The sequence below is a fragment of the Hyperolius riggenbachi genome, chromosome 10 (genome assembly GCF_040937935.1).
Source record: "Hyperolius riggenbachi isolate aHypRig1 chromosome 10, aHypRig1.pri, whole genome shotgun sequence".
Taxonomy (NCBI): Eukaryota; Metazoa; Chordata; class Amphibia; order Anura; family Hyperoliidae; genus Hyperolius; species Hyperolius riggenbachi.
Window position 1 is genome coordinate 227,323,887 of NC_090655.1, and position 21,859 is coordinate 227,345,745.

The window sequence follows — 21,859 nt, forward strand, 5'->3', positions numbered from 1 at the left end:
GACAGAAGAAGATGAGGCAGACGACTGAAAAAAAAAGAAGAAGAAGGTGATAGAAGACAGCACAGGTGAGTCCGAGATAAACAAAGTGTGCATTTCAGTGATTCATTTCAGGAAAGGTGACAGAAGATGAGGCGGACGACAGGAAAAAAAAGAGGAAGATAGTGCTAGAAAACAGCACAGGTGAGTCCAGGATAAATAAAGTGTGCATTTCAGTGTTTCGTTTCAGAAAAGGTGACAGAAGAAGATGAGGCAGACCACTGGAAAAAAAGAAGATGGTGCTACAAGACAGCACAGGTGAGTCCGAGATAAATGAAGTGTGCATTTCAGTGTTTCGTTTCAGGAAAGGTGACAGAAGAAGATGAGGCGGATGACAGGAAAAAAAAGATGATGGTGCTAGAAGACAGCACAGGTGAGTCCAGGATAAATAAAGTGTGCATTTCAGTGTTTCGTTTCAGGAAAGGTGACAGAAGATGAGGCGGACGACTGGAAAAAAAAAGAGAAGAAAATGGTGCTAGAAGACAGCACCTGTGAGCAGGGGTGAGCCTGGGGTGCCTGGCACCTGGGTGCAAGATTTTCTCTGGCGCCTATGGGAGTGGTTAAATTAACCGCGCCCAACCACATAACCACACCCATGTCCTGCCTAATCACACCCACACCTTCCACCTCTTTACGCATGCATGTGATACCCCATTCCTACCCCTCTTCCATGGGCTTGCTCCTGGCTGGCTTTGGCTGCCTGCGAGTCTGCTAGTCTCTGGACTGACTCAGGCTGAGAGGCTCTGCGAGTGCGACGCAGTCACACACTGCGTATTTATGGCTGCCTGCGGCCACCCTACTCTCCCTCGCTGACGTCGGCTCCTCCCCCCTGCCAAGCCCAAGGTGGGCTGCCTGTATCTTTCCCGTTGCGCCACGCAGCCTGCCAGTGTTACCACCCTTTCACGTTATTTTTTACTGACAAATACCTAAAAATTTACTGACAAAAGATTTTTACTGACAAAATTTTCCCACTAAATGCACATAACAAGAGACCGCTTTTCACCAGTAAATGCACATAACAAGAGACCGCTTTTCACCAGTAAATGCACATAACAAGAGACAGCTTTTCACCAGTAAATGCACATAACAAGAGACAGCTTTTCACCAGTAAATGCACATAACAAGAGACAGCTTTTCACCAGCAAATGCACATAATAAGACAGCTTTTCACCAGCAAATGCACATAAGAGACAGATTTTCAACAGTAAATGCACATAATGACAAACAGCCAGTGTCCCCAGAATATATAGCCAGGGATATATGTGCCCAGTATATGTAGGCAGGGGTATATGTCCCCAGTATACGTAGGCAGGTGTATATGTCCCCAGTATATGTAGGCAGGTGTATATGTCCCAGCATATGTAGGCAGGGGTATATGTGCCCAGCATAGGTAGCCAGGGGGTATATGTGCCCAGCATAGGTAGCCAGGGGGTATATGTGCCCAGCATAGGTAGCCAGGGGGTATATGTGCCCAGCATAGGTAGCCAGGGGGTATATGTGCCCAGCATAGGTAGCCAGGGGGTATATGTGCCCAGCATAGGTTGCCAGGGGGTATATGTGCCCAGCATAGGTAGCCAGGGGGTATATGTGCCCAGCATAGGTAGCCAGGGGGTATATGTGCCCAGCATAGGTAGCCAGGGGGTTTATGTGCCCAGCATAGGTAGCCAGGGGGTATATGTGCCCAGCATAGGTAGCCAGGGGGTATATGTGCCCAGCATAGGTAGCCAGGGGGTATATGTGCCCAGCATAGGTAGCCAGGGGGTATATGTGCCCAGCATAGGTAGCCAGGGGGTATATGTGCCCAGCATAGGTAGCCATGGGGTATATGTGCCCAGCATAGGTAGCCATGGGGTATATGTGCCCAGCATAGGTAGCCAGGGGGTATATGTGCCCAGCATAGGTAGCCAGGGGGTATATGTGCCCAGCATAGGTAGCCAGGGGGTATATGTGCCCAGCATAGGTAGCCAGGGGGTATATGTGCCCAGCATAGGTAACCAGGGAGTATATGTGCCCAGCATAGGTAGCCAGGGGGTATATGTGCCCAGCATAGGTAGCCAGGGGGTATATGTGCCCAGCATAGGTAGCCAGGGGGTATATGTGCCCAGCATAGGTAGCCAGGGGGTATATGTGCCCAGTCTAGGTAGCCAGGGGGTATATGTGCCCAGTCTAGGTAGCCAGGGGGTATATGTGCCCAGTCTAGGTAGCCAGGGGGTATATGTGCCCAGTCTAGGTAGCCAGGGGGTATAAGTGCCCAGTCTAGGTAGCCAGGGGGTATATGTGCCCAGTCTAGGTAGCCAGGGGGTATATGTGCCCAGTCTAGGTAGCCAGGGGGTATATGTGCCCAGTCTAGGTAGCCAGGGGGTATATGTGCCCAGTCTAGGTAGCCAGGGGGTATAGGGTCCCCGTTTAGGTAGTTAGTGACAGGAGCGCTCCCCTCCCCTCTAGCCGCTGCCGCCGCTGCTCCCTCCTTGCCGCAGCTTCAGACCTCAATCAGCGGGCGACCCGACCAGTAAGAGGGCGCTGGACGCACCCGCTCTATATGCGGAAGTGATGTCACTTCCGCATATCAGTGCGGCGTGCTAGGTCCTAGCGCCCGCCCGCCTGATCGAGGTCTGACGCGGCGGCGCCGGCGGCTTTAGAAAGCGAGCGAGCTTCGGCCACAGGGGGAGAGCGGCGGCCACAGTCAGGGGGAGAGCAGCGGCCGGGCGGCGCCTCAGAGGCAGGCGCCTGGGTGCCTTGCACCCGCAGCACCCGCCCAGGCTCGCCCCTGCCGGTGAGTCCAGGATAAATAAAGTGTGCATTTCAGTGTTTCGTTTCAGGAAAGGTGACAGAAGAAGATGAGGCAGAAGACTGGAAAAAAAGAAGGAGATTGTGCTAGAAGACAGCACTGGTGAGTCCTAGATAAATAAAGTGTGCATACTAACACAACAAATAGAGAGCAAAATGCCCATATATAGGGCAATTGCCATGGACCTGTTAAACCTCATTTGTACAAGAAAAGGGTCCATCTAGGCATACAATAACCATCCTCAGTTGCCAAATATATCCAATAATACTTTATTAAGGACTTATCCCAATATTTAAAATCAATTAAAAACCTCTAGTACACAGGTGGATCATTGCGGATCATATACAAAGTGCATAGTACAAGGTACATAATACAAGTATCATTGTCATATCTGCATGGAAGTGGAGACTCAGAAACCGCTGGCTAGATCATTAAACATACCTTCTATTTCAGCTTAAATAAACATTCATTAGCCGCAATAATAAGGGTTTTTAAGTCTTACCCAGAACTGCGAAGGTTGATCCACTATTCCCCCGTGTCCCCCTACCTGGTTTGTCCATTTTGTCCATCTCGGATGGATGCTAGGTATATGCAGTGAGGTGGGTTCACTCAACACAACAGGTAGTTGGATGCAGTGAGCTGGGTTCACTGAACAGTAAAGGTACTTAAATGCAGTGAGGTGGGTTCACTCAACACAACAGGTAGTAAGATGCAGTGATGAGGTGGGTTAAGTAAACACAACAGGTAAAGCAGTATATGCAGTACTGGGTAGTACAATGTGCAGCTCCCTGTCACACACACAGGTAGTCACTGAATGTGCTGGGCTGCTGGCAGTGGCACACACACTATCAATTGCAAGGCTGTGCATGCAACAAAAGTGTCAGTTTGACACACAGAAAAAAAAAAAAAAGTACAGGATGAGCTCTGAAAAGAGCTATTGAGGGGTGCTATAAAAGCAATAACAATCAGCCAGGAGCAAGATAAGCAGCCAAGAGCCTAACTAATCTGTCCCTAGAAGAACAAGTCTGCAGCAGCTGTCCCTAGTATGTCTCTAGCAGGCACACGAGTGAGGCTAATGGCCGCCGGAGCCTGCCTTATATAAGGGGGGTGGGGCTCCAGGGCTTAGTGTAGCCTGAATGGCTACAATGTGCCTGCTGACTGTGATGCAGAGGGTCAAAGTTGACCCTCATAGTGCATTATGGGGCGAATCGAACTTCCGCGAAAGTTCGCCTGGTGCAGGCGAACGCGAACCCCCAAAGTTGTCCTGGAACCGTTCGCTACATCTCTACCCCCTACATGTAACAAATGTTCATTATTAAATATTAAAATTACATGGATTAAGTACTTCTGCTTTGTTCTTAATTGTTTTTATTTTATATGTTCGCTGTTGACTAAATGAAAATTGTACCGTGCTACAAACGTAATCCCTTTACTTTTTTCTTTTTGGTAATACTTGGGCATTATATAAAATGGTCATTAATAATGATAAAAAATAATGCAGGACACACCATTGCCTATATTATTTAGAGACATAGGACCTGATGCACTAACTTGCGGTAATACTGCCGTGCACAGACAGCGCACAGCAATATTACCATTCCTACCAGCAGCGTGTAACATGCATTACTACCCTACTGTTAGTTAGTAACGTTGGTTACTGAAGCAACACTCCGGCTACTTCAGTACTGTGGGTGGCACTAATAGCGTAACTTGCGGTACACACTGCTGCTAGTAATAGTACTAGCACTGTCACTTAGTGGGTGTGGCTGTCCTATTTGGGGGACATGCTGCCTGTTATTTGGATGGTATAGTGCTTGTTATTTGGGGACATGGCTGCTTGCTGTTTGGGGGGCATGCTGCCGAAAGACCTGTTTATAATAATATAATAATAATGGCAGTATTTGTATAGCGCCTTTCTCCTGTCGGACTCAAAGCGCTTGTGAGGCAGCCACTAGAGCGCACTCAGTAGGCAGTAGCAGTGTTAGGGAGTCTTGCCCAATGAACTCCTTACTGAATTACTGGCTTACTGAACAGGCCGAGCCAAGATTCGAACCCTGGTCTCCCGTGTCAGAGGCAGAGCCCTTAACCAGTACACCATCCAGCCACCACTTATGCTGAGACTTTACAGTTCATTACATTTTAACACAAGGTAGTCTATTCCTAATGCAGCTGATGAATTTACATAACTGGTGACAAAGCTACAGTATAATGTATCTGGCCTGATTAATTACTGATTAAACTTAGTAGCTTAGTGCCTCATACCTCCGAATAGTTTATCCGACTCTGTGACTCATACCTCAATATTCCTTAGTTCTCCCTGGACCTTATGTTTTGGGGTCAGCAGCCAGAGGTCCAATCACCACAGTAATAAATATCAAAACCCCTCAAAGGGAACAACACATTTCATGTTGCTCTACCACTGGACTTTGTGCCCCTCCTTCATATAGCAATGAAAGGTGGCCTTTATTTCCCTACCCCCCTCAGCAACTGCGTTTGTATAATATGCAATGTATGACCAATTCTGATATAGTAAACTACCTTCCCTGGCTCCCTGGAGTTTACTATAAAGGGATTCTACTGTTTAATGCAGGGGTCAGGAACCTTTTTGGCTAAGAGAGCCATAAACAACACATATTTTAAAATGTATTTCCTTGTGAGCCATACAATATGGTGGGATTCACCAACATTAGCAATTTCTCCGAGAGCCAGACAGGAGAAATACCGACTAACAGCTTGTACAATTAGCTAGCTGATTCACTTTGTAGGATGAGATCCCCGCACTTTGGTCCAATAGGCTGCCTGTCAAGTGACAGGCAGCCTATTGGGCCAATCACATCTCGTCCTACAAATTCACTAGACCTGACAGGGACCCGAGTGGTGTGGGACAATTGAAATAGCCGTTCATTTTCGGGGGAGAGCGAGTAAGTTAGTAGTGCATGCTACAGCGGTAATGTGCCTACTTAGAAAATGTTACTTGCAGTGCCACACTAAGCTGCGCTGCTTGATCAGTGTACTATACTGAATTAACTGCTACTGATTTGTATGTGAGCCAGATGTAGCCATCAAAAGAGCCATACCTGGCTCCCGAGCCATAGGTTCCCTACCCCTGGTTTAATGTATCTGGGCAGTTCAATTGCTAATTATACATCATTAGTCTTTGTGCCTCATACCTCCGACTACTTTGTCGGACTCTGAGCCTCATTCCTCAACATTCCTCAGTTCTCCCATGGACCTTATGTTTTGGGGTCAGCAGCCAGAGTTCCCATCACCACAGTAATAAATATCAATACCACTCAAAGCGAAAAACACATTTTATTTTGCTCCATCACTATATAGCAATGAAAGGTGGCCTTTATCTCATCCCCCCCATCCCCTCCTCCAATTAGTAGTATTAGATGGTCCACACCCCTACTCCGAACAATGTAAAGACAGTGAAGTATAATATCTCACCTGTCCTGCTCCACGCTCCCACCTTCTTCCTCCCTCAGAGCACTCTAGGCTCCTGTATCTTCTTGCTGACATATCTTTTCTCAGCATTGCAACATGCTGACAGGTCATGGCGGGCAGAGATGCCACACTGAGGAACCATGTAGATCAGGGGATGCACTGGGGAAGGAAGAGTGTGCCGGGCAGGCAGGTGAAATATTATGCTATGTTGTGTTTACTCTGCATTAACTCCCAGGTGTCACCCTTCTAATGGTGACACCAAGTGTATGCCGCACCACCATAGCCACTAAAAGGGGAGAGCCTTGGGGAGGGGGGCCTACAGGCTCTGGGGCCAGTTTGCCCTTAACTAAGCACCAGTCCTTATTAGTGAGGGAACAAAGTATCAGAATGCTGTCACTACTATACTTGTAGCAAGGAAAGGGACCGCTTCAACCATCGCCATTCAAACCATGGGAGCAGGAATCTTGAATCTCCAGGAACTTAGGCAAAAGGAAAGAATTCCGCTACACCAGGGCTGGGTAAAAACCGTTTCTTCAACTTTATTAATACATCAGTGAGCACAGAAAAGGCTGACGCGTATCGGAGCTCTGGAAGGCTCCTTAATCATAGCCAGCATTCACAAATTCACGACAGATTTAAATAGACAGGTGCCCGCCCACACAGGCGCATGGCTACCCCTCTTAAAGAGACATAAACAATTAATGCATATAAAAAAGGTGTATATAAAATCCAGTGTATAAAAATACCGAGATGACATAAGTAAACATCAGACATGGGTATACAGCAGACATAAATTCCTCAAACTGATAGCACATTAATATGTATTGCATAGCATAGAGGAATGCAAAAATAAGGACGCTGATAACAAGAGGGAGAAGTGGGAAAAAAAGAAGAGAAAGGAACAGAGGGAGGAAGGAGAGGGAAAGGGGAAAAATCTCTCTCCATTTTTCCCCTTTCCATCTCCTTCCTCCCTCTGTTCCTTTCTCTTCTTTTTTTTCCCACTTCTCCCTCTTGTTATCAGCGTCCTTATTTTTGCATTCCTCTATGTTATGCAATACATATTAATGTGCTATCAGTTTGAGGAATTTATGTCTGCTGTATACCCATGTCTGATGTTTACTTATGTCATCTCGGTATTTTTATACACTGGATTTTATATACACCTTTTTTATATGCATTAATTGTTTATGTCTCTTTAAGAGGGGTAGCCATGCGCCTGTGTGGGCGGGCACCTGTCTATTTAAATCTGTGGTGAATTTGTGAATGCTGGCTATGATTAAGGAGCCTTCCAGAGCTCCGATACGCGTCAGCCTTTTCTGTGCTCACTGATGTATCAATAAAGTTGAAGAAACGGTTTTTACCCAGCCCTGGTGTAGTGGAATTCTTTCCTTTTGACTATACTTGTACTACTGCATGCAAGGCAAGGCTATACAGCTGTTGTTTAACCACTGAGAATATGCTGAGTTAAATATTATTATGGTGGTTGACCTGTATGCAGCTTTTACACCCAGTGGTTCCAGTGCTGAACAACACCAAGAATGAATGCCAAAATGTTCCTAAATGCACAATTGTATTGAATGGCTGGTATTGAATAAAAGGAACCTGAGGTGAGAGACACATGAAGGCTGCCATATTTATTTCCTTTTAACCACCTGGGTGTTACAGACGAACTCAGCTCATCCAGTAACGTGGCGGTGGATTGCTCAGGCTCTGGTGTGCCGATTTGCATAATTTTTTTCATACACGCAGCTAGCTCTTTGCTAGCTGCGTGTCTTACCCAATTTCCGCCGCTCCCCCGGAAAGAGGGACCCCCCCCCACCCCCGCAGACCCCTTGCGCAGCCTGACCAATCAAAAACATTTTTTAGGGAGTGCTATGCAGGTGCTGGACCAATTTCTGGGGTAGCTGACGCGCGCGCCGCGGCAAAAATGGGTGTGGCTACAACCTAGTTGCCTGGCAGCCCTGCTGATCTATTTGGCTGCAGTAGTGAACTGAATTACACCAGAAACAAGCATGCAGCTAATCTTGTCAGTTCTGACAATACAGGATCTTCTCAAAAAATTAGCATATTGTGATAAAGTTCATTATTTTCTGTAATGTAGTGATAAACATTAGACTTTCATATATTTTAGATTCAAATACACACAACTGAAGTAGTTCAAGCCTTTTATTGTTTAATATTGATGATTTTGGCATACCGCTCATGAAAACCCAAAATTCCTATCTCAAAAAATTAGCATATTTCATCCGACCAATAAAAGAAAAGTGTTTTTAAAACAAAAAAAATCAACCTTCAAATAATTATGTTCAGTTATGCACTCAATACTTAGTTGGAAATCCTTTTGCAGAAATGACTGCTTCAATGCGGCGTGGCATGGAGGCAATCAGCCTGTGGCACTGCTCAGGTGTTATGGAGGCCCAGGATGCTTCGATAGTGGCCTTAAGCTCATCCAGAGTGTTGGGTCTTGCGTCTCTCAACTTTCTCTTCACAATATCCCACAGATTCTCTATGGGGTTCAGGTCAGGAGAGTTGGCAGGCCAATTGAGCACAGTAATACCATGGTCAGTAAACCATTTACCAGTGGTTTTGGCACTGTGAGCAGGTACCAGGTCGTGCTGAAAAATGAAATCTTCATCTCCATAAAGCTTTTCAGCAGATGGAAGCATGAAGTGCTCCAAAATCTCCTGATAGCTAGCTGCATTGACCCTGCCCTTGATAAAACACAGTGGACCAACACCAGCAGCTGACATGGCACCCCAGACCATCACTGACTGTGGGTACTTGACACTGGACTTCAGGCATTTTGGCATTTCCCTCTCCCCAGTCTTCCTCCAGACTCTGGCACCTTGATTTCCGAATGACATGTAAAAGTTGCATTCATCCGAAAAAAGTACTTTGGACCACTGAGCAACAGTCCTGTGCTGCTTCTCTGTAGGCCAGGTCAGGCGCTTCTGCCGAGGTTTCTGGTTCAAAAGTGGGTTCATGCTTCCATCTGCTGAAAAGCTTTATGGAGATGAAGATTTCATTTTTCAGCACGACCTGGCACCTGCTCACAGTGCCAAAACCACTGGTAAATGGTTTACTGACCATGGTATTACTGTGCTCAATTGGCCTGCCAACTCTCCTGACCTGAACCCCATGGAGAATCTGTGGGATATTGTGAAGAGAAAGTTAAGAGACGCAAGACCCAACACTCTGGATGAGCTTAAGGCCGCTATCGAAGCATCCTGGGCCTCCATAACACCTGATCAGTGCCACAGGCTGATTGCCTCCATGCCATGCCGCATTGAAGCAGTCATTTCTGCAAAAGGATTCCCAACCAAGTATTGAGTGCATAACTGAACATACTTATTTGAAGGTTGACTTTTTTTGTTTTAAAAAACACTTTGCTTTTATTGGTCGGATGAAATATGCTAATTTTTTGAGATAGGAAATTTCGGTTTTCATGAGCTGTATGCCAAAATCATCAATATTAAAACAATAAAAGGCTTAAACTACTTCAGTTGTGTGTATTTGAATCTAAAATATATGAAAGTCTAATGTTTATCAGTACATTACAGAAAATAATGAACTTTATCACAATATGCTAATTTTTTGAGAAGATCCTGTATTGTCAGAAACCCCTGACCTGCTGCATGCTTGTTCAGGGTCTATGGTTGAAAGAATTAGAGGCAGAGGACCAACACGGCAGCCAGGCAGCTGGTATTGCTTAAAAGGAGATAAATATGGCAGCCTCAATATTATTATCACCTCGGGTTCCCTTTAAAAGTACAACGCAAAGACAGAGGGCCCAAGTTTTGGTGGCCCTTTCCCCAGAAAATTCACATAATTGTGCAGGTTTTCTCAAGAAAATACACACGTAATGTGAGCAGATTTGAACAAAAAACACGTTCAATAACCCCAATATGCACAATCGTTATCAGATATGACCCCAATATGCACAATCGTTATCAGATATGATCCCAATATGCACAATCGTTATCAGATATGACCCCAATATGCACAATCCGACTCCCACCTGATCACCCCCTCAGACCCGTTTACACCTAATCACCCTTCATTCCCTCCCTGTCACTATCTGTAAACGCTATTTTTTAGATTAGGTCCTAAACTGTCCCCTGGGGGCTCCTGATCACCCCCACACCCTCAGATCCTCCACAGACCCCCCCCCGTGTACTATATACATCTAACCTCCCTTGTAATCACCCACTGAACACATGTCAATCACCCATCAATCACCCCGTCACTGCCACCCATCAGCTAAGACCCTAATCTGCCCCTTGCGGGCACCCAATTACCTGCCCACACCCTCAGATCGCACTCAGACCCCCCTGATCACCTCACCAGTGCATTGCTTGCATCTATTCTCCCCTCTAAACACACCCTGATCGCCTATCAATCACCCTGTCACCCCCTGTCACTGCTACCCATCAGATCAGACCCTAATCTGCCCCTTGCCGGCACCTAGACACCAGCCCACTCCCTCAGATTGCCCTCAGACCCCCCCTTATCACCTCCCCAGTGCATTAGTTACATCTGTTCTCCCCTCTAATCACCCACTGATCACCCAATCAATCACCCCCTGTCACTGCTACCCATCATATCAGACCCTCATCTGCCCCTTGCGGGCACCCTATCACCTGCCCACACCTTCAGATCGCCCTCAGACTTCCCCCCCCCGATCACCTTGCCAGTGCATTGCTTGCATCTTTTCTCCCCTCTAATCACACTCTGATCGCTTATCAATCACCCCCTGTCACTGCTACCCATCAGATCAGACCCTAATCTGCCCCTTGCGGGCACCCAAACACCCGCCCACACACTCAGATTGCCCTCAGACCCCCCTTATTATTTCCCCAGTGCATTATTTACATCTGTTCTCCCCTCTAATCACCCACTGATCACCCATCACCCACCCCCTGTCGCTGCTACCCATTATACCCATCAGATCAGACCCTCATCAGCCCCTTGCGGGCACCCAATCACCTGCCAACACCCTCAGATCGCCCTCAGACCCCCCCCCCCCCCCCAGATCACCTCCCCAGTGCATTGCTTGCATCTATTACCCCCTCTAATCACACCCTGAGACACCCATCAATCACCTCCTGTCATCACCTGTCACCCCCTAGCACACCTACCCATCAGACCAGGCCCTAATTTGCCCCGTGTGGGCTCCTGATCACTCGCCCAAACCCTCAGATCTCCTTCCGATCACCCCCCCAGTACATTGATTGCATCTATTCTCCCCTCTAATCACCCCCTGAGACACCCATCAATCACCTCCTGTCACCACCTGTCACCCCCTAGCACTCCTATCCATCAGATCAGGCACTAATCCGCCCCCTGCGGGCTTCTGATCACCCTGCCAAACCGTCACCCGCCCCACCGCAGTGACAGAATTTTTTTTCTGATCACTGCTGGTCTCTATGACTTAATTGTGGCTGAGACCAACCGTTATGCCACACAATATGCAACCGCCAATGCAAGAAGCTACCATGCCCAGCCTTTTTGGTGGAAACCACTCCAAGTTTCTGAACGTAACATTTTTTGGGGCCTTCTCCTTAACATGGGTCTAGTCAAAAAGAATGTATTGCGGTCTTATTGGTCTACGCACCCAATACATCACATGCCCATGTTCTCTGCTGCCATGCCCAGGTCACGATTTGAGAACATCCTGCGCTTTCTGAACTTCAGTGCCAATACAATCTGTCATCCAAGAGGCCACCCTGCTTATGACCGGTTCCACAAAATTCGGACCCTCATAGACCACCTGTCATCAAAATTTGCAGATGCTTATACCCCCTGAACAGCCATTTTAAGGCATTTAGTTTCCAAACTACTCTTCATGGTTTTGGGCCCCTAAAATGCCAGGGCAGTATAGGAACCCCACAAGTGACCCCATTTTAGAAAGAAGATGCCTCAATGTATTCCGTTAGGTGTATGGTGAGTTTATAGAAGATTTTATTTTTTGTCACAATTTAGTGGAAAATTACACTTTATGAAAAAAAAACAATAAGAATCAATTTCCGCTAACCTGTGACAAAAAATAAAATCTTCTATGAACTCACCATACTCCTAACAGAATACCTTGGGGTGTCTTCTTTCTAAAATGGGGTCACTTGTGGGGTTTCTATAATGCCCTGGCATTTTAGCGGCTCTAAACCGAGAGGAGTAGTCTAGAAACCAAATGCCTCAAAATGACCTGTGAAATCCTAAAGGTACTCATAGGATTTCTCCTGAGTATGGCAATACCACATGTGTGACACTTTTTTGCAGCCTAGGTGCGCTAAGGGGCCCAAAGTCCTATGAGTACCTTTAGGCTTTACAGGGGTCCTTAAAATTTAGCACCCCCAAAATGCCAGGACAGTAAACATATACCACAAATGACCCCATTTTGGAAAGTAGACATCCCAAAGTATTCAGAGAGGGGCATGGTGAGTCTGTTGCAGATTTCATTTTTTTTGTCACAAGTTAGCAGAAATGGAAACTTTTTTTATTTTATTTTTTGTCACTTTTGTCATTTTCCGCTAACTTGTGACAAAAAATAAAATCTATAAACTCACCAAGCCTCTTAGTGAATACTTTGGGATGTCTTCTTTCCAAAATGGGGTCATTTAGGGGGATATTTATACTATCCTGGAATTCTAGCACCTCATGAAACATGACAGGTGCTCAGAAAAGTCAGAGATGCTTCAAAATGGGAAAATTCACTTTTTGCACCATAGTTTGTAAACATAAATATAAAGTGTATAAATATATTTATTGGAATTTTTTTTTTATCAAAGACATGTAGCACAATAAATTTGGACAAAAATATATATGAAAATGTTACTTTATTTGAAAAATGTCAGCACAGAAAGTTAAAAAAATATTTTTTTGACAAAATTCATGTCTTTTTTGATGAATATAATAAAAACTAAAAATCACAGCAGTAATCAAATAGCACCAAAAGAAATCTGTATTAGTGACAAGAAAAGGAGGTAAAATTCATTTAGATAGTAGGTTGTATGACCGAGCAATAAACCGTTAAAGCTGCAGTGGTCTGAATGGAAAAAAGTGTCTGGTCCTTAAAGGAGTCATTAGGGCAAATATAGTAAAATGAGTGGTACTTACTGGGGGCTTCCTCCAGCCCCAAGCTCCTAGGACCTCCCTCGCCACAGCTCTGCCCGCAGCCGTTCGCTGGAGCTCCGACCCGGTCCCCGGCGATGACGTCAGAGCGACCTAGAGGTCGCTGTGTACTGCGCCTGCGCAATCGGCGCTGTCAATCACCGCCACGTGGGCCGGAGCGGACTGCGCAGTGGCTTGCAAAAGTATTCGACCCCTTTGAAGTTTTCCACATTTTGTCATATTACTGCCACAAACATGAATCAATTTTATTGGAATTCTACATGAAAGACCAATACAAAGTGGTGAACACGTGAGAAGTGGAACAAAAATCATACATGATTCCCAACATATTTTTACAAATCAATAACTGCAAAGTGGGATGTGCATAATTATTCAGCCCATTGCCTGATGAGTGCTAATGACTAAATAGAGTGCACCTGTGTGTAATCTAATGTCAGTACAAATACAGCTGCTCTGTGACAACCTCAGAGGTTGTCTAAGACAGCGTTTTTCAACCAACGTTGCCTGGTGTGCCGTCCTCTTCTCCCCCTCCCGCCCGTCCCCGCGGCCGCCGCTGTTATTACCTTAGCAGTGGCCGCTCTCCCCTCTCCAGCGCATGTATATTCTAGCAGCGTATCTCCCGGCTGCTCTGTATGTGATGCGCAGGAGGCAGGGCTCGGTTACCATAGTAACGGCGATACATATCGCCATTACAGGAAGCCGCTGCCCTGCTTCCTTCCGCATCACACAGAGCAGCCGGAGATACGCTGCTTGAATATACACGCGCCGGAGAGGGGAGAGCGGCAGCTGTTAAGGTAATAACAGCGGCGGCCGCGGGGACGGGCGGGAGGGCACTAAACTGGCTATACTGGGGCACTATACTAGCTATACTGGGGCACTATACTGGCTATACTGGGGCACTATACTAGCTATACTGGGGCACTAAACTGGCTATACTGGGGCACTATTCTGGGGCACTATACTAGGGCACAATACTGGCTATACTGGGGCACTATACTAGGGCACAATACTGGGGCACTATACTAGCTATACTGGGGCACTATACTTGCTATACTGGGGCACTATACTGGCTATACTGGGGCACTATACTGGCTATACTGGGGCACTATACTGGGGCACTATACTGGCTATACTGGGGCACTATACTGGCTATGCTGGGGCACTATACTGGCTATACTGGGGCACTATACTAGCTATACTGGGGCACTATTCTGGCTATACTGGGGCACTATACTGACTATACTGGGGCACTATACTAGCTATACTGGGGCGCTATACTGGGGCACTATTCTGGCTATACTGGGGCACTATACTGGCTATACTGGGGCACTATACTAGCTATACTGGGGCACTAAACTGGCTATACTGGGGCACTATTCTGGGGCACTATACTAGGGCACAATACTGGCTATACTGGGGCACTATACTAGGGCACAATACTGGGGCACTATACTAGCTATACTGGGGCACTATACTTGCTATACTGGGGCACTATACTGGCTATACTGGGGCACTATACTGGCTATACTGGGGCACTATACTGGCTATACTGGGGCACTATACTGGCTTTGCTGGGGCACTATACTATCTATACTGGGGCACTATTCTGGCTATACTGGGGCACTATACTGACTATACTGGGGCACTATACTAGCTATACTGGGGCGCTATACTGGGGCACTATTCTGGCTATACTGGGGCACTATATAGGCTATACTGGGGCACTATACTAGCTATACTGAGGCAACTAAACTCCCTACACTGGGGCAACTATGCCAGCTATGCAGCCGCACCCCAGCCCCCCCCATAGCCTGCTGTGCACAGCACTGTCCACTAGGTCGCGCAAACAACCGGGGGCCGCATCTCCCCCCCCCCCCCCCCCCCTCCCGCGCGCCGTTCCCCAGAGAAAAATTTGGTCAGACAGTGTTCCCCGGGCCGGAAAAGGTTGGGAACCACTTGTCTAGGAGAATATTGGAAGCAACAACACCATGAAGTCCAAAGAACACACCAGACAGATCAGGGATAACGTTATTGAGAAATATAAAGCAGGCTTAGGCTACAAAAAGATTTCCAAAGCCTTGAACATCCCACGGAGCACTGTTCAAACGATCATTCAGAAATGGAAGGAGTAAGGCACAACTGTAAACCTACCAAGACAAGGCCATCCACCTAAACTCACAGGCCGAACAAGGTGAGCGCTGATCAGTGCAGTCAAGAGACCCATGGTGACTCTGGACGAGCTGCAGAGATCTACAGCTCAGGTGGGAGAATCTGTCCATAGGACAACTATCAGTCGTGCACGGCACAAAATTGGCCTTTATAGAAGAGTGGCAAAAAGAAAGCGATTGTTAACAGAAAAGCATAAGAAGTCCCGTTTGCAGTTTGCCACAAGCCATGTGGGGGGACACAGCAAACATGTGGAAGAAGGTGCTCTGGTCAGATGAGACCAAAACTGAACTTTTTGGCCAAAATGCAAAACGCTATGTGTGGCGGAAAACTAACACTGCCCATTACTCTGAACACACCATCCCCACTGTCAAATATGGTGGTGGCAGTATCATGCTCTGGGGGTGCTTCTCTTCAGCAGGGACAGGGAAGTTGGTCAGAGTTGATGGGAAGATGGATGGAGCCAAATACAGGGCAATCTTGGAAGAAAGCCTCTTTGAGTCTGCAAAAGACTTGAGCCTTGGGCGGAGGTTCAACCCTAAACATAAAGCCAGGGAAACAATGGAATGGTTTAAAACAAAACATATCCATGTGTTAGAATGGCCCAGTCAAAGTCCAGATCTAAATCCAATTAAAAATCTGTGGCAAGTTCTGAAAACTGCTGTTCACAAACGCTATCCATCTAATCTGACTGAGCTGGAGCTGTTTTGCAAAGAAGAATGGGCAAGGATTTCAGTCTCTAGAGGTGCAAAGCTGTTAGACATATACCCTAAGAGACTGGCAGCTGTAATTGCAGCAAAAGGTGGTTCTACAAAGTATTGACTCAGGGGGGTTGAATAATTACGCACACCCCACTTTGCAGTTATTTATTTGTGAAAAAATGTTTTGAATCATGTATGATTTTCGTTACACTTTTCACGTGTACACCACTTTGTATTGGTCTTTCACGTGGAATTCCACTACAATTGATTTATGTTTGTGGCAGTAATGTGAAAAAAATGTGGAAAACTTCAACGGGGCCGAATACTTTTGCAAGCCACTGTATGTATGTATGTATATATGTGTGTGTGTGTATATATATATATGCATAGAACACTAGCACACAAATAACTATGTCGTGTTCCTTTTTTCTTTCTCTGCCTGAAAGAGTTAACTATCAGGGATGTAAGTGGCTGACTCAGTCCTGACTCAGACAGGAAGTGAGTACAGTGTGACCCTCACTGATAAAAAAAATTCAAACGATAAAACACTTTCCTAGCAGAAAATGGCTTCTGAGAGTAAGAAAGAGATAAAAAGGGGAATTTCTTATTAGTGAGGGTCACACTGTAGTCACTTCCTGTCTGAGTCAGGACTGAGTCAGCCACTTACATACCTGATTTTTAACTCTTTCAGGCAGAGAAAGAAAAAAAGCAACACAGCATAGTTATTTGTGTGCTAGGCACTGTACATACAAATGTCTATCTCGACATGTCACATCGGGTATCCTTTAAAGAGGAACTGTGACATGAAAAGATCCCCTGGGGGGTACTCACCTCGGGTGGGGGAAGCCTCCGGATCCTAATGAGGCTTCCCACGCCGTCCTCCATCCGTCAGGGGTCTCGCTGCAGCCCTCCGTGGAGTCCGTGCAGCGGTGACGTCAATATTTACCTTCCTGGCTCCTGCGCAGGCGCTCTGACGGCTGTCGGCTCCAAACTACACGGAAATACCCGATCGCCGTCGGGTCCGCTCTACTGCGCAGGCGCAAGTGTCCTGCGCCTGCGCAGTAGAGCGGACCCGAATGAGATCGGGTATTTCCGTGTAGTTCGGAACGGAAAGCCGCCACAGCGCCCCCGCTGGAGCCAGCAAAGGTAAATATTGAACTGACAGTTGGCACAGTCGCCGGCTGTTCAGGGGGGCTGCGGCGAGACCCCCGTGGGACAGAGGACTGCGTGGGAAGCCTCATTAGGATCCGGAGGCTTACCCCACCCGAGGTGAGTACCCCCCAGGGGATCTTTTTAATGTTACAGAGTCTCTTTAAAGTGGAAGTGACCTTAAAATTTGATACTATAAAAATATCTGATATGTTGCTTAATACTGTGTTCGTAAATAAAAATATGTTTGCTGTAATTTACCAGTCAGATGCCCTCATTTCTGTTACTTCATTCTAGTGCAGTGTGCGCAGCCATATGTTGGTTGGCAAGTTTACAGTGCCATCCAGCTGATTTCTACATCCTTCAGCCCCTTTCCTCAAGCAGCTCCTTTCTCCAATCACTGTGCCGTATGCAAATTAGCCTGTGGTAGTATACAGTTACAGTGATGTCATCTGGCTGCGCCTGTGTATGTAATGTCTGCCCAGCCTGTCATTTTTCTGCTCTGTATTTTGTCTATCCTCTACTGTCAGAGTTTTTTTTATTTTTTTTTGTTGAGATGACGAGACAAGGCCGTCCACCTAAACACCTAAACTCACAGGCCGAACAAGGAGAGTGCTGATCAGAAATGCAGTCAAGAGGCCCATGGTGACTCTGGACGAGCTGCAGAGATCTACAGCTCAGGTGGGGGAATCTGTCCATAGGACAACTATTAGTCGTGCACGGCACAAAATTGGCCTTTATGGAAGAGTGGCAAAAAGAAAGCGATTGTTGACAGAAAAGCATAAAAAGTCCCGTTTGCCACAAGCCATGTGGGGGACACAGCAAACATGTGGAAGAAGGTGCTCTGGTCAGATGAGACCAAAATGCAAAACGCTATGTGTGGCGGAAAACTAACACTGCCCATCACTCTGAACACACCATCCCCACTGTCAAATATGGTGGTGGCAGTATCATGCTCTGGGGGTGCTTCTCTTCAGCAGGGACTGGGAAGCTGGTCAGAGTTGATGGGAAGATGGATGGAGCCAAATACAGGGCAATCTTGGAAGAAAGCCTCTTGGAGTCTGCAAAAGACTTGAGCCTCAGGCGGAGGTTCACCTTCCAGCAGGACAACGACCCTAAACATAAAGCCAGGGCAACAATGGAATGGTTTAAAACAAAACATATCCATGTGTTAGAATGGCCCAGTCAAAGTCCAGATTTAAATCCAATCGAAAATATGTGGCAAGATCTGAAAACTGCTGTTCACAAAAGCTATCCATCTAATCTGACTGAGCTGGAGCTGTTTTGCAAAGAAGAATGGGCAAGGATTTCAGTCTCTAGAGGTGCAAAGCTGGTAGACATATACCCTAAAAGACTGGCAGCTGTATTTGCAGCAAAAGGTGGTTCTACAAAGTATTGACTCAGGGGGGCTGAATAATTATGCACACCCCACTTTGCAGTTATTGATTTGTAAAAATATGTTTGGAATCATGTATGATTTTCGTTCCACTTCTCACGTGTACACCACTTTGTATTGGTCTTTCACGTGGAATTCCACTAAAATTGATTCATTATTGTGGCAGTAATGGAAATGCAAGGAATGCAGCCACTGAAATAAAGGTTTTCCTTTTTACACAACATACGGTAAATAGCCATGTGCTGCCAGATACAAGAATCAGGTAGCTATATGCCCCATGATACCAGAATAAGGCAGCAATGCACCCCAGATATCAGAATTAAAGGATACCTGAAGTGACATGATGACATAGACATAGGTATGTACAGTGCCTAGCACACAAATAACTATGCCGTGTTCCTTTTTTTTCTTTCTCTGCCTAAAAAGAGTTAACAATCAGGGATGTAAGTGGCTGACTCAGTCCTGACTCAGACAGGAAGTGACTACAGTGTGACCCTCACTGATAAAAAAAATTCCAACTATAAAACACTTTCCTAGCAGAAAATGGCTTCTAAGACTAAGAAATAGATAACAAGGGGAATTTCTCATCAGTAAGGGTCACACTGTAGTCACTTCCTGTCTGAGTCAGCCACTTACATACCTGATTTTTAACTCTTTCAGGCAGAGAAAGAAAAAAAGGAACACAGCATAGTTATTTGTGTGCTAGGCACTGTACATACACATCTCTATCTTTTCATGTCACTTCGGGTATCCTTTAACAAGCCTGGTTTTCCCAGATACCAACATTAAGTAGCAATGTGATATTGGAATGAAGTGACTATGTGCCTTAGAAACAGGATTTAAGTAGCCACATACCCACATGACTTGTTCAGTCACCTGTCTGGTAGTGTGTCTGGGCCACATTTCCTGGCTGTAGTGAGTGCAACATCACTATTTCCCATTGGCAGACAAATGATGCCTTGGCCCTAGTTTGGGCATAGGCTTACCACACCTCCATTGGTCCGATGTCTTCCTCTGTTTGTCCGCTATGCCTCCCGTTGTCCATTTCCTGATTGGCGCCCTTTGACCCATCATACTGCGCTGCGCATGCGTACACGCCAGGTACGTCCTTGCGCTGGTGCCTCAGCGAGTGCAGTCACAGGCAGCCCAAAAGGATATACTGCGCAGGTCAAAGGGCACTGTCCAGGAAATAGACAATGCAAAGGCATAGCGGACAAACGGAAGAAGACGCCAGGCCACAGGAGGTGCGGTAAGCCTATACGCACCCCCCCCCCCCCCACACACACACACACGGGGAGTCATTTTGAAATTTAAATTAGGGCTAAGGTATCCTTTAAACCAATGTTATATGCTGTGAGCATTGACATGTCACACTGACTGGACAGGAAGAAGGATGAATGGGCTGGCAGGACAGGTGAAATAGCACCTTCACCAAGCTCTGATCAGTTCTCTGCACTGGGTACTCACCTTTAGGCCTGGAACACACTAGCAGTGCTTTCTAAGGCCCAGTGCAAACCAAAAACCTCTAGCAGATCTGCAAAACGCTAGAGGTTTTTGAAGCAGATTTCAGAGCGATTCTAGGCATGTTTAGAGAGGTTTTCTAACCATGCCTAGCGTTGTTTGGAGCGTTTTTGCGTAGCAGATTACAAATATTGTTACAGTAAAGCTGTTACTGAACAGCTTGTGTAACAAAAGTTTTTCAGAGCGGTTTTCCACTTTCCTATACTTTAACATTGAGGCAGAAAAGCCTCAGAAATCTAAAAAATGCTGCAGCCCCCGAGATTGCGTTTGTGGAAAAAACGAGCAGCCCTGGTGTGCACCATCCCATTCACTTTCATTAGCCAAGTGGTTTTCCCCCTGCAAGCGTTTTAAAAAACGCTTCAGAACCACTCTGGTGTGCACCAGCCCTAAGTGCTTGTAATTTGCAAAGCTCTTGCTAATGTAAGGCTATGAGGGATTAAAAAAAATTACATCCCTCAAGTGCAATTGCACACATAGCACTACATTAGCAAGAGCTTTTCAAATCACACACGCTTACAAAAGGTAGAAGAGTACTGCTAGTGGGTTCCAGACCCTAAGGACTGTTGATGAGAAATAAATAATCTGAGTTGATCCAAGATTATGCAAATGTACGCATACTTATACAGCTTGAAAGTAGACCAATCAAATTCCAACTTGTTGGGGTGGGATTGGCCCATTTTTGAACAGCATACATTTATATACACAATTTGCATAATTTTACATCAATTAGAAATTACTTGCATCACAGTGACTGTCCCTAGGCATACATTTGAAATGGGCGCCGGTAGACTTGGGCGCAGGATACAGCCAGTATATGGCTGATCCAGCTTCTGCACAAGTCCGGGCCGTGTTAATTACTATTCCCTCTCCAGGCCGCCATGGATACTGGGGAATGATATAATTCGTCTTCCAGCGATTGCTGGAGACCGAAATATTGGCTATCATTCATAAAGGTGCAGTCGGTAGTGCGGGAAAACACCGTTCTTCTCCGCAAGCGGTGCTTATGACTTCAGGGTGGTCATTCATAAAAAAGTAGCCTGTTGCGATACAAGTGCGGAGGTTTTCTGGAGGAAGCTGGCGGTAGCGTGGCGGAAGACATGCGGAAACATAAAAGCTGCCCGATTCCCTCCGTGCGCTCCTCTGTCTGATGCTGCTTGGGAGGTCCGTCCCATTCATTTACACGCAATCCGCCCGCCTATCGCTACTGTCGAGCAAGCGGTATTTTCCTTCCGCATACCGCTTGCTCTAATCTTTATGAATGGACGTGTTTGTGTTTTCTAAGCAACTTCGGCTCTGTCTTCTGACGGCGCTGACGTTACTCACTGAGCGGCACTATAGATGTGATTCCTATGAAAGTCTATGGTGGCGCTGGCTGCGCCCACAACTAGCAGCACTGAAAAGCACTGCTCCGGTCCCTAGTCTCTATTGTATTCATTCAGAGCCACAGTGGGCCACACCTGAAAATCTGACGGGCACCAGTAGCCTGGAGCTGGATCCCTGAATACAATTCACTAAGCATTGCCGCAT